Source organism: Coenobita brevimanus, chromosome 107, assembly GCF_032717465.1.
Source record: "Coenobita brevimanus isolate Jiangsu-jjx chromosome 107, ASM3271746v2, whole genome shotgun sequence".
In the NCBI taxonomy this organism is placed as follows: domain Eukaryota; kingdom Metazoa; phylum Arthropoda; class Malacostraca; order Decapoda; family Coenobitidae; genus Coenobita; species Coenobita brevimanus.
Window position 1 is genome coordinate 25973981 of NC_137060.1, and position 12604 is coordinate 25986584.

General features: G+C 40.4%; 1 protein-coding gene across 1 annotated transcript in view; it reads left to right on the forward strand.

The window, feature by feature from the left end:
- Window positions 1-12604, forward strand: part of LOC145416778 (dnaJ homolog subfamily C member 9) — a 412599-nt gene that overhangs the window by 334795 nt on the left and 65200 nt on the right. The gene's annotated exons all lie outside the window — the stretch shown is intronic.

Below are 12604 nucleotides of genomic sequence, written 5' to 3' on the forward strand. Positions count from 1 at the left end.
CCATCCTCTTGATAATACTCGCAGGTCATGATAGTTGGGTGGGTTGCAGTGATGTAAGTGGCTGCCCATGGGTTAGAGAGAGAGAGAGAGTAGAAGAAGAAACTGCAGCATGGTTAAGAGATGTGATTTAGAGGGAGTGAGAGAGTGTGCCCATGAGTTAGAGTAGAAGAAACTGCAGTATAATTAAGAGATTACTTAGAGAGAGTGAGTGAGAATGCCTTGAGTCAGAGAGCGGAAGAAACTGTAGCATGGTTAAGAGATGTGATTTAGAGAGAGAGTGAGTGAGAGTGCCCACGAGTTTGAGAGAGTGAAGAAGAAACTGCAGTAGCTATGGTTAAGAGATATTTAGAGAGAGAGGGAGTGAGTGAGAGCGCCCATGAGTTTTAGAGAATAGAAACTGCAGTATGGTTAAACGATGTAGATGATCTAGAGAGAGAGAGTGTGAGTGGGAGTGCCCATGAGTTAAAGAAATTGTAGTATGGTTAAGAGATAGCCTGTGATTTAGAGAGAGAGAGAGAGTGCCCATGGGTTAGAGTAGAAGAAACTGCAGCATGGTTACGAGATGTGATTTAGTGCAAGTGAGAGAGCCCATGAGTTAGAGAGAGAGAGAGTAGAAGAAACTGCAGTATGGTTAAGAGATATGATTGATGGCGAAGTGACGATGGCAGGCCCAGTTGTTACCATGGCAACCAGTTCACAGTACAATTGAGCCTGTTGGTGTTTATATATCATGTTGGTGTTGTCACAGGCTATACTCCTATATCTAGTTTTTGAAGGTGTATTTGGCAACAGAATACCGGATATTTCTACTAGCTCGATTTCTGTTAAAATACCATCATCATGATTATTACCGCCACCACCACCACCACCATAAATCCTCCTCCTCCTCCTAGTCCATCATCATCATCATCCCCGACGCCTTGTTCTCCATGGCTATTAGAAAATGGCATAAATGTTTCTGGATCCTACCTCATCCTATTGCTAAATAGGATAGTTAGGTTGATGATAGTATAGTATAAGCTAATTTTCTTACAGTTAATGTGTCGTGCAGTATTTATTATTATTATTATTATTAATATTATTATTATTATTGTTATTATTACCGTATATTATTTTATTACTACATTTCTTCTAACACACACACACACCGCAATACTCCTTTATTTCCATATACTATTGTCTGCCTGTCTGTACATGTAATTCCATTATTCCACATATAACTCGTTTCCACTGCTCACACTGTTAGCTTGTCATTCCAGCAAAGTCCAAGTTTCCCTGCCATATGTTAAAATGGGGAGCACAGTAGTCACTGTTATTATTATTATTGTATAATCACTTCTGCATTCCTTGTCATTGTTTTCAGGGAACCAGCAAGCTTCCTTCCCCACTGTACTCATTCTTACTCTTCATCACCTAACCGTTCAAGGGAAGCAAAAGAAAATTGTACTGTAATTTCCTCTCTAAGTCTCTAAAAAGTTAACATTTAGTACTGCTAAGGTTTAAACTAATTTTAGGAAGAGAATTTGAAACTAGAAAATGTCAGATGTGGGAATTTTGTTAGCAATTATTGGCCTTGGCTTCATCTTATCGTTAGCAAACCCAAAATATCCTCCATGCAAATACTGTAGTTGTAGTAATATAAAAATCTTTTACACAGTTAAATCGCTCATAAGTGCAGTGATACTAGCATAGAAATCAGAGAATTGATCAAAACTATGATACCAATTTGAACTTCGCGGACATCACATCGGAGGTGAAGCCCAGGTTCCAATATTATAAATGTGTCGAGCGTCTAGTGCACGTGTTTAAAATTGTAGGTTTATATTTTTCACGCAACCGAGCTGAATATGTATGTATAAAAACGGGAAAAAATCAACCAAGCGAAACTATTTCTGATGCTTTTAAAATGCTGTGAAGGCATATTAAATCCCGGAAATTAGTTTAAGATCTTTTATGAATACTTCCGAGGTTGGCGTTGCGAGTGTAACCGACGCCATGTTTAAAGGACTTTCGAAGTGACGTGGTGAGTATTCTGCCATAATTCCAGTTTTTCTACAGTTACAGCTGATTTACTTATATTATTCTGCTTGTGAAAATTTATAAGGCACTGGAGATAACTTAGAGGCGAGCATTTCTAGTGAGTGTTGGTGTTTCGTGATCATTAAGGGCTGCAAAGTCCGAGTAGACGCCCAAGAAAGTCGGCATCGTGAGTATCCTGGCCCACATCCATTATTTTACCACTAGCATCTGATTTACGTGCATAAATCTACTTGTTAATATTAAACAAGTGAATGGAGATTACTAGGGTATTAGTATGCGAAGGAAATATTCGTGTTGTGTGATGATAGGAGGGATGGTGGTTTAAATGGAAGAACAGACGCCGTGGAAGGCGGGCTTCATAAGTATCCTACTCTGATTCGTTTTTCGGCAGCTTCTGTGTATTTTTCTTACACAATTCTTTTCACTAATTTAGACAAGTAAGTGGAGATCACTTTGATGTATGTGTGTGAGGGATATTGGGTGAATTGAGATGATATTTGGCAGTCTTGTGAACTGAAGTTGAAGGTGGCCGGCTTCGTAAGTATCCTGCTGTGCCTGCGCATTTGCCTTTCTTACAACTAATTTTCACTTAATTCTGCTTACTATAATAGTGGTAGGTGGGGGCGCTCACCATCCACTCACTCAATGTAGTGCTGCTTTAGGTGTCTGCCCTTTCCTCTTCCTTCCTTTTCTGTCTTACTTCCGTCAATCTTTCCATTTCCTTCTGCCTACGGGTGACTTTACACACCCTCGTCTGTCTTTCTTTCCTTTTCCTACTGCCTATGGGTCACTACACTGAATGACAAGCCAAATGGTTTCCTGGTGTACAGGAAACCATTTACTACGCTGGGTGGTAACCATATAACCAAATTATGGCGCCTGGTGGTTTAGTGGGTAATTAAAGTGCTCCAATCAGATAGAGCCTGTGCAGGTTTATATCCTAGGGGTGGTTGGGGTTTATTGCTCACGTAATGCCACTAAGGGATGAATGAGGCTGGTCACTCATCATGTCAGGACCAACTTTCGTAGCCCCGGGCTCCAAGTCATGGGGCAACACGGGATTAGATTATTATTATTATTTAGGGACTTATTGTTGCTTTAGGATGTTTGTTATTGTAACTTGGTTTTCAAAATGATTAGCAGAAGAAAATGTTTAAAGAACATTATTTATTTATCTGTATGCATGATATTCTTTTCTGTGTAATGTACTGTACCATTGAGAAAAAAGAAAAAACACTGGGGTTCACCTTCTACCCTACGTCCAACTAATTTTTCCATTCACTTGCAGGCACGGTGTTACCGGTACTTGCTAATAGTGCGTTACTTGGAAGATCGGAACATGAATACAGAGTCAGGGAGCTACATGGGTTGCCTGAGTGACACAACCATTGTGCCCAAGTTCTGTCATGTTAAGGTGAGTCTTTTTAGCCTCCTTAGTACAGTGACATTAATTTATTCTGGCGATCATCAAGTGATATTCAGTAAGTTCCTACATGAAAGGAGCGTTGTGGTGTGGATGTGGATGTGATAGAAAGCGTTAGGAGAAATACATTGAGGTGGTTAGGCCATGTGGAGAGGATAGAGAGCGAGAGACTAACAAGAATCCTACCTCATCCTATCCCTAAGTAGGATAGAATGATAGCAGTATAGTATGAGCTAATTTTCATACACAATGTGTCATGCAGTATTTGTTATTATTATTATTATTATTATTATTACTATTATATCAGTTTTTCGTCTGGGGAACAGGGTCACAGCTTGCATACTTAGTTGTGAAATTCGAATGAGTCTTCTTGGTTACTAGTCAGATCAGGCCTCCACACCCAGGATACCAAGTTGTGGTTACATGAAATTTGGTGAGCCTTACGGTAGGAGTGAGTCTTCTTGGTTTCTAGTCAAATCACCCCCCCCCTCCCCACCTGAATATTAGGTCGTGGTTATGTGAAAGTCGATGAGCCTTAGTTATGAGATAATATGTCTCCTTGGTTCGTTATCTAACCAACCCTCCAAACTGACTACACTTGGCTGTCAGTCAATCCGAAATGGGATAGGGATGATTATCAGATTTGTCTATCTATTGCCAGAGCCCTTATTCCTGTAAGGCGTGGCCACAAACAAGTCGCCTCCGTCTTCCCCTGTCCCCCGTCATTCGACTGCCTTCCTCCCAGCTCACACCCCACTCTCATATGCCTCTTCACTCCATCCTTCTATCTCATCCTCGGCCTCCACCTCACACACACTTCTCGTTAGTCTCTCACACCCCATCCTCTCCACATGGCCAAACCATCTCAGTGTATTTCTCCTAACGCTTTCTATCACATCCACATCCACACCAGTATCTCAGGTGACAGGAAAAGAGAAAGTTACCATAGATAATCCCTGTGAAAGGTGATTGTCGTTGGTTCACCTTAACTTGGTCCGAAATTTCGTCCTTGTACACTGTACAGCATAGTTCACGTAGCAGGTGACTGAAAACGGGTTAGTGTGTGACTAAGAATATACAAAGAAATGGTGTACTCCTCGTAGTGGACATATACATACATACATATACACATATATACCGTACAGCATATACATATATACATACATACAACACACACATACATCATACATATATACATATACATACATACATCATACATGTATACATACATATATACAGTCACACATATTGTACATACATATACATACATATAGATATTCACACACACACACACACACACACACACACACACACACCTTACAACACATACATCATACATATATACATACATCATACATGTATACATACATATAAACATACACATACTGTACATATATGCACATATATACATACGTCATACATGTATACATACATATATACATTCACACATGCTGTACATACATATACGTACATATAGATATGCACACACACACACACACACACACACACACACACATACTGTACATTCATACTTATACATACATCGTACGTACATGTATACACACATACATGCTGTACATACAAACACATACATACTGTACATTCATACACATAAACATATACATACATACATATATACATACATGATTCAGCAGCAATCCAATCAGTTTCTCTCCTACGTTAATACTGTTATGTTCATAGTACTCTGAGATGGGTTGACCTTGTGCAGAGAATAACAAATTGCCTTTAGTTCCTTCACCTTAACATGGCCCAAATTGTCGTTTTACAGCTTATTTCACACAACTGATTGGTAGAAAAACATAAAGCTGGGGCTGTACATCACTCATAGCGCCTCTTAGTGACTAGTTTCATGACATTTTTTCACGTTAATTTGGCCCAGGTGTTTGTTCTCTTGTAGCTCATTTCACGTAGCTTAGTGGCAGAAAAAGACTGCTATGGCTCTACATTCCTTTCGCTGCACTTTGTGACTAACATCATACTCTAGTGGGGAACTATAATTATTACAACTAGGCATTCAAGATGGAGAGACGGCATTTTTAGGTGCAAATGGTTCTGCTTTCTTTTCTTAGCACTTACTGATGACTGACTTGGTTTCTGGTGGCAATTTATTGTTACAACTGAGCATTCATGATGGAGAGGTGACAGTTTTAGGACAAGATAAATGAACAGAGTAAATGAGAGTATCTTCATGAGATACGGCACAGGGGAAGGATGAGACCAAGGATGAGGTGGAGGGACGGGGCAAAGGTATATGAAAATGGATGGTGTGAGTAAAAGGGAGGGCAGCCTGATGGCAGAGGACAGAATGACATGGTGATTTTTTTCGTGGCCACCCTTTCTGAAATGAATGCGTCTGGCAAAGGTAGATAGACTGATAGATAGCTTTCTGTGATAGAGCAATAATTGTAAACAGTTTGGTATCATGTTTGACCATGTATCATTTTGTTTTTCCGTTTGGTGTGTAGCCTATATTTTAATACAAGGAAAAGTTTATGTGAAGCTAGAGAATGTCGTGAAAGTTTTTGGCGTATCAGATACCGGGGGCTTGAATGATGAGTGAATGGAAGCGTGGGCCATTGGATTGGGCAAACTTGGTCTGTCTGGACGTTGATACTCCTTACCCAGCCTTAGGGTGGGAAAGGAAGTCCGGATGATGATGATGATGATGAGGAGGAGTTTTAATACAGGGAAGAAGGAACCAAAGACCAGAATGAATCCCACAAGATTGTTCCCTCCTAGAAAAAGTACAAGCAAAATAACAGCCCAATACAAGATCCGTGTTTTTTTTTTTTTTTTTTTTTTTTTTTTTTTATACTATAGTTGGTTTGTTTTCATCTGATGGGACTGTGTCACTCCCACACCTTGAACAGTATGTCGTTGCATGATAAACCTTAGTAATGAAGTAGGAATGAATCTCCTTGGTTACCAGTCAAATCCACCCTCCTGTCTAACCACATTTGGCCATCAACTGAGCTAAAAGAGGTTAGAGATCTGTGTCAGGTGAAAGCAAACTGACTGTATGAGACATTTTACTCAGTATGGGAGGGCGTTCTAAACCATTCACTGTCATATTCATTATCTCATCTTCGATCTCCATCTCATTCCTGGCCTCCCCCTCCACCACCTCACTCATATACATACCCTCATAGTCCATTTCTTATTTTCCATTTTCTCCACATTGCCCAACCATTTCTGGATACTTGAAACACGCACACACACACACATACACACACAGACCAATACCGCAACACTCCTTTATTTACTTACGCTATTGTCTGCCTGTCTGTACATGTAATTCCATTATTCCACATATAACTCATTTCCACTGATCACACTGTTGTCTTGTCATTCCAGCAGAGTCCGAGTTTCCCTGCCATATTAATGGGAAGCACAGTAGTCATTATTATTTTTTTCATATTCACTTCTGCATTCCTTGTCAGTGTTTTCAGGGAACAGCAAGCATCCTTCCTCACTGTACTCTTTCTTACACTTCAACACCTAAACCTGCGTCCTTGTTCCTCCATTCCATCTCTCCATCATGCAGTGCCGCCCCATCAGGAACGTAGGGGCCAGGGGCTGGTCTACTCAGTTCTGACATTTAAGGCGAGGGTGATCCACCTCACTAGCCTCTCAGTGGCATTGAGAACACAATAACCACTAACCTTGTCTCGGATGTAAACTCATGCAGCCCCAGCCAGTTGCTGTGCCCTAACCCCCTAACCACCAGGAGTCATTTATGGTTACCACCCAGCGTAGTAAAGGATTTCTAGGGTTACAGTAAACTAGCTAACTTTTGGAAGGCACTTACGTTCTGTTTCCTGACCAGTCATCGTCACTGTAGTTCTTTCGCCGTAACTTAGGTCAGATTTTTGTCCTATTGTATCCTATTTTACACAGCTCAGTGACGGAGGAACACAATGCTGTGTCTCTTCAGCCATTCCATAGCACTTATTCGTGACTGGCATCATATACTAGTGTTAATCTCTGGCTACAAGTCACATTCAGATTAGAGTAATGGCAGTTTGTGGCCAGGTTAGTGTAGAATGAGTATAGCAGTCACTGACTTCATTCCTGTCAAAGACGGTAATTTTAGTCGTTGCTGTACAGTATTTAGTTTCAGATTTCGTTTAATACACTAACTTCCAAACTCAATAACCAGGTCTAATAATCAGAAAAAAGCGGTAAGCAAGATGTGATAGGAATTCTTAACTGTCAGTTGCAATAAGACCGGGAGTCTGCGTTGCCATGGAGAATTTTGCTTCCCCGTCATCTTCATCTCTCCTTACTTGCTAACGAGAGAGAGAGGCGACATCGCTATCATCCTCACTCTGCGGCGACCAGCATAAAAATGACGATATTTCAATAATTTCCCCTTCCAGCTGTGTCTTTTTGGTACAGGAGGGTGTGTATATGGTTATTACAACACTGGATCACTTATGTATCGCCTGTGTACCTGAATAACATTATTTAAGTCAAAAATAATATTTTTTCAGTATTGCCAATACAAGGATGAAACGTACCATCCCAGTTACACTCTTAAGACAAAAACACTTTACTTCCTAGTTTGTAAGAAATGGTTTGTATGGTGTTAATATTAGAAGTAACTGCATTTCCTATGGTATATCTCCATTATTTTTTTATCCTCGTGGTAAAATCCAGATTTGGTCAACAGGTAATGCAGTCATGATGTGGGAACTGTTGTGTGTCAGTCTGTAATGGAAAAGGTTCAAGGTTTTGGTTGAACTGCTTCCTTCACGTCACATAATGTGTGTTTAAGCTGCAGTTATCATTGATGTAGCTGTCTGGCTGAACCTAAGTGAAAAATGCCGTGTAACAATGTTAATTAGACCATCATTTGGGTAAATTAAACCCGAGTATTTATGAAAATGGTGGAGCACTGGCAGATTCGAAGCGTGGTTGGTCTGAAGTGGTTGGTGCGGTGGATGGAAAGGAGGGTGTAGTGCAGAAAGGGAAAATAGGAAAGGATAGGCAAAGACTGATGCTGTGTGAGAACAGAACATTTGTTTGGGTAGGATAAGACAGGCCAGACGTCAGGCTAAGTTTTACTGTCATTAATATACTAGGTAAAGTGATCTGAAAGGCTCAGGTAAACTTATAATTCACTGTTTCTCTTCTTGGTATTAAAACCTGACAGTCTTTACTACAGCACCACCAAGCAATGGAACTTACTATTTTAATGATATTATTATTTTAACGACGTTGATTTATTTCTGTACCACTGCTGTTAACTGTGTATGCAGGAAGGAGGCAATTTATTGGATAGTTATGTAGTATGATTAAAACAGAAAATATATCTACACCAATAGCACATGAGGTAAACTCGCTGATTTAGTTCAGCCAAAACCTTTGGTGTATTTATAAACTGTTCTAGACATAAACTGTGTATATAACTGCCTGTATAGACGCTTATCTTCACTCAGCCAACTAACATACACTTTACAGATTAATTAGTCACATTTACAGTGACAAAATATGAAGAACAAACCACTTGCCGTACTAGATAACTCATGGAGTTGAGTTTATCCTGAAGAATAGCTAGGATCCTTAATAAATTCCAGCCCGAAGCTCTCACAACACCCATGGGCCATAGTTATAAATTATCCCAGTCCTTAGTTTCGTATAGGATTCTTTGACATATTTTTATCTCCATTCACAACGCTACCAAACACTTCACAGCGGAACTAAGAGTTAATTACAGTGAAAAATACATCACACAGTTGTACGCATTATTTTTCACTGCTACAGGAACGCGTATATCGTAAGAAATGCCTAGGATGCTTTGTGAATATAAGTGGCACAGTTCCCAGATCAGTGTATATATGGGTGGCTCAGTTTACCATATTTACCACACCAGTAGCCTTGTGGTAAAGACAATAACATAAGAATGAAATAGTTTACACGTTGCTAAGACAATATGATGCCCTAATTTACTACAAACTTGAAACCTGAGTTGTGTTAGTTTGATTTTAAGACCGACGTGGGATGATGGTATTGTTCTTTAACTTGGCACCACTGTAAGCATATTATTTTTGCTAAAAATAATTTAATTCAGGTATACACGATATATAAACAATGCCAGTGTTGTAATATTCTTGTACCTACCCACCTGTACCAAAGATACAGGCATGGATCTTAGATTTGTGGAAATACCGTCATTTTTATGTGAGCCACCGAGGAGACAGGATGAGGGACCCTCGGTGTGTGTGTGTGTGTGTGTGTGTGTGTGTGTGTGTGTGTGTGTGTGTGTGTGTTGTAACTGTTGATTTGTAGGGATTTTACGAAAGGGGAGAATGTTCGTTGTAATTTAGAGTCCTGACACTCTCTCTCTCTCTCTTTCTCTCTCTCTCTCTCTCTCTCTCTCTCTCTCGTAACTTGTGATTTGTAGGGATTTTACGAAAGGGGAGAATGTTCGTTGTACGTTAGAGCCCTGACTTTCTCTCTCTCTCTCTCTCTCTCATACCAGCAGGGAGAGGTGATCTCCATGGTAACGCAGAATCACTCTCGTATTCCAACATATATTTCGTAACACCTCTACCTTGGCGCTTTATTCTGCTCATTACACCTTATTATCCCTGTTTATGTTATCGATGAAAACTGTCCATGTTAGTGATGGGAAGGATAAATATTAAGGTGTAACAGGGAAAAAAAATCTCTGTGGAGGAGGTCTTGCGGAGTCTCCTGTGTTCCCTATAGAATTCGGTCTTGTGACATCAAGCTGAGTAGAATCGTCTAGAGGTAGTAAAAATAGAAAAAATATATATACTCTTTCTACTCAAACATGGCCTACAATAGCCATCTCTCCTCCTCGAGTGCTGAGTTGTAACAGTAGATTAACACTGGACTATGATACTAATCACGAAGAAGTGCTGTGGAAAGGATGTAGAACCACAGTATTGTCCTCCTCTGCCACCGAGAACCGTCAAATAAGCTGTAAAAGGCAAATAATCATGGCCAAATTAGAGTAAAAAAAATAATAGTGAATGTGTTACTTAGCATTCTGTGTATGTCTTGTAGAAGCCTCAGTTTTCAACCCGTGCAACGAGATATTCCAATTTCATGTGTTTCCTTCTTGCTATTTCCACACGATTTTTTTCAGTTTATGAGAGACTTGGAACAGCAGGGGTTAGATATAGCCTGCAGTAAACCCTTCATTACAAGTGGATTGACCAGTGTTGAATAAAATTGTATGCTGGTAGAAAGAATTAAATGTCATGGCATGGAAGGGTTTACATTATGCCAGTTGGACACATACTCTCGTGCTTATACCCTTTCAGTGGGAGATACTTGGGTATGCGGCCGGATAATCTGTCCGGCTCTGGGAAGATGGACTCCCCTGCCCTGCATAATCCTGGGTCACCCCTGGGCAAGGCAAAGCACCCGTTAGCCCACCAAAAAGGTAGTAGGTGGATGGTTACCACCGCCCTGGGAGGTACTACCATGGCAGTGACATGGTAGCTTGCCTTGCGCAACACTCAGGCGGGGAACTCAACCCCATTTACCAAGAAGTCAAAGTCCGGGCTGAGACTACTACTCATGCATATCCCCTATACACAGCTCATCCTCTTGGGGGCTATGCCTCCTCCATTTTACCTGCACCTCGTCATGTGGAAGAACCCTGTTCTCACCCTGGCGAGGCGCTGCCTACCACAGCAAGACCCCTGCTTGCTTGTGTTTGATGGGTCTGCTCACACACACACACACACCGAGATGAAGTAACAGGAACAACAATAAATGTGAAATATTTGTAGTTAGGTAATGGTTGAGGAGATGGTGGCGTAGGCGGCGGTGTTTGAGTCAGTTATATTAGTCAGTCCATCACATTTCTTTACGTGCTGTACGGTATGTAACAAAATTATATACTGCATATAAAATACGCCATATTATTTAGATGTCATAAAATCTATACATAATTATTAAAATAAATTGGAAGTGTATATACAGTCCTAATAAAACATTAACGTTTATAAAGTAGTAGTTCTAGATGTTAAGAGTATGCATGCTAGTGTGTGTGTGTGTATGCTGTGAGGGTATTGAATTAATAAGTGCCAATATACGCGCGTGTGATGACTAACTCCATCTTTAATTAATAGGTATACAAGCTTATTTCCTCTGTCTCTCATTTCAGCACGCTCACTGCCATCCCCACGCCTATACCAGCAGCCTGAGCTGTCTCCGCAACACACAAGGACCTGCAGGTGAGTTGGCAGTGTATTGGACACACACCTAATCAGTTTCCTAATCTTGCAGCATCACAAACACTCCATCACTTCACTCCTCACAAGCACAAGAATTTTTACTCTTTCCCACATTCACTTCCAGATTTCGTCTCTCTCTCTCTCTCTCTCTCTCTCTCTCTCTCTCTCTCTCTCTCACACACACACACACACACACACACACACACACACACATATTAACCAGGTGTAATATGATGCGTAATTAACTAAGGTGGCATAGTAGGTGCCGTAACACCAATTCTTTAGCGATTTATTCTGCCTATAGCACCTTAACATTGTCTTATACAGTAATTATATGGTTTTAATGTAAATATAGTTTACATCAGTAATATGCATAAAGATACTGAGATGTGGAATGCAGAATAAGTGGCCAAGGTAGAGATGTTACGAAATAAAAGCCAGTTGGAGTACCACAGTGAGTCTGCGTTGCCATGGAGATAATGCGACCGTGAGTCTGCGTTGCCATGGAGATGATAGGCTTTCCCGCCAACAGGAGAGACGTTCATGCCATAAACTGTGGTGGGGAGGGGGGAGGTATATTTTAAATTAAACTGTAGAGTCTAGAGTTATATACCTCCATTTAGCAGTACTGTGTACAGTGTAACGGCAGGAAATCTAGCGGTGTTATAGAGATCCATATAAAAGTTTGGCAGTCTTATAATGCTGTATTTTTATGTCATTATTATATAGTATCTGAGATTCAAAACACTATCCTTACTCCTAATACGCCCGTTTAAAATGCAAAAAGCATTTGGTCACAATAAGTATAAGGAACACCATCAAAAATGATACTCGCGCCATTTTTTAACCATGTCTGTATAACGCCCCCTGAAATATCCAAATCCCTCACACGGCCCTCTGTGTG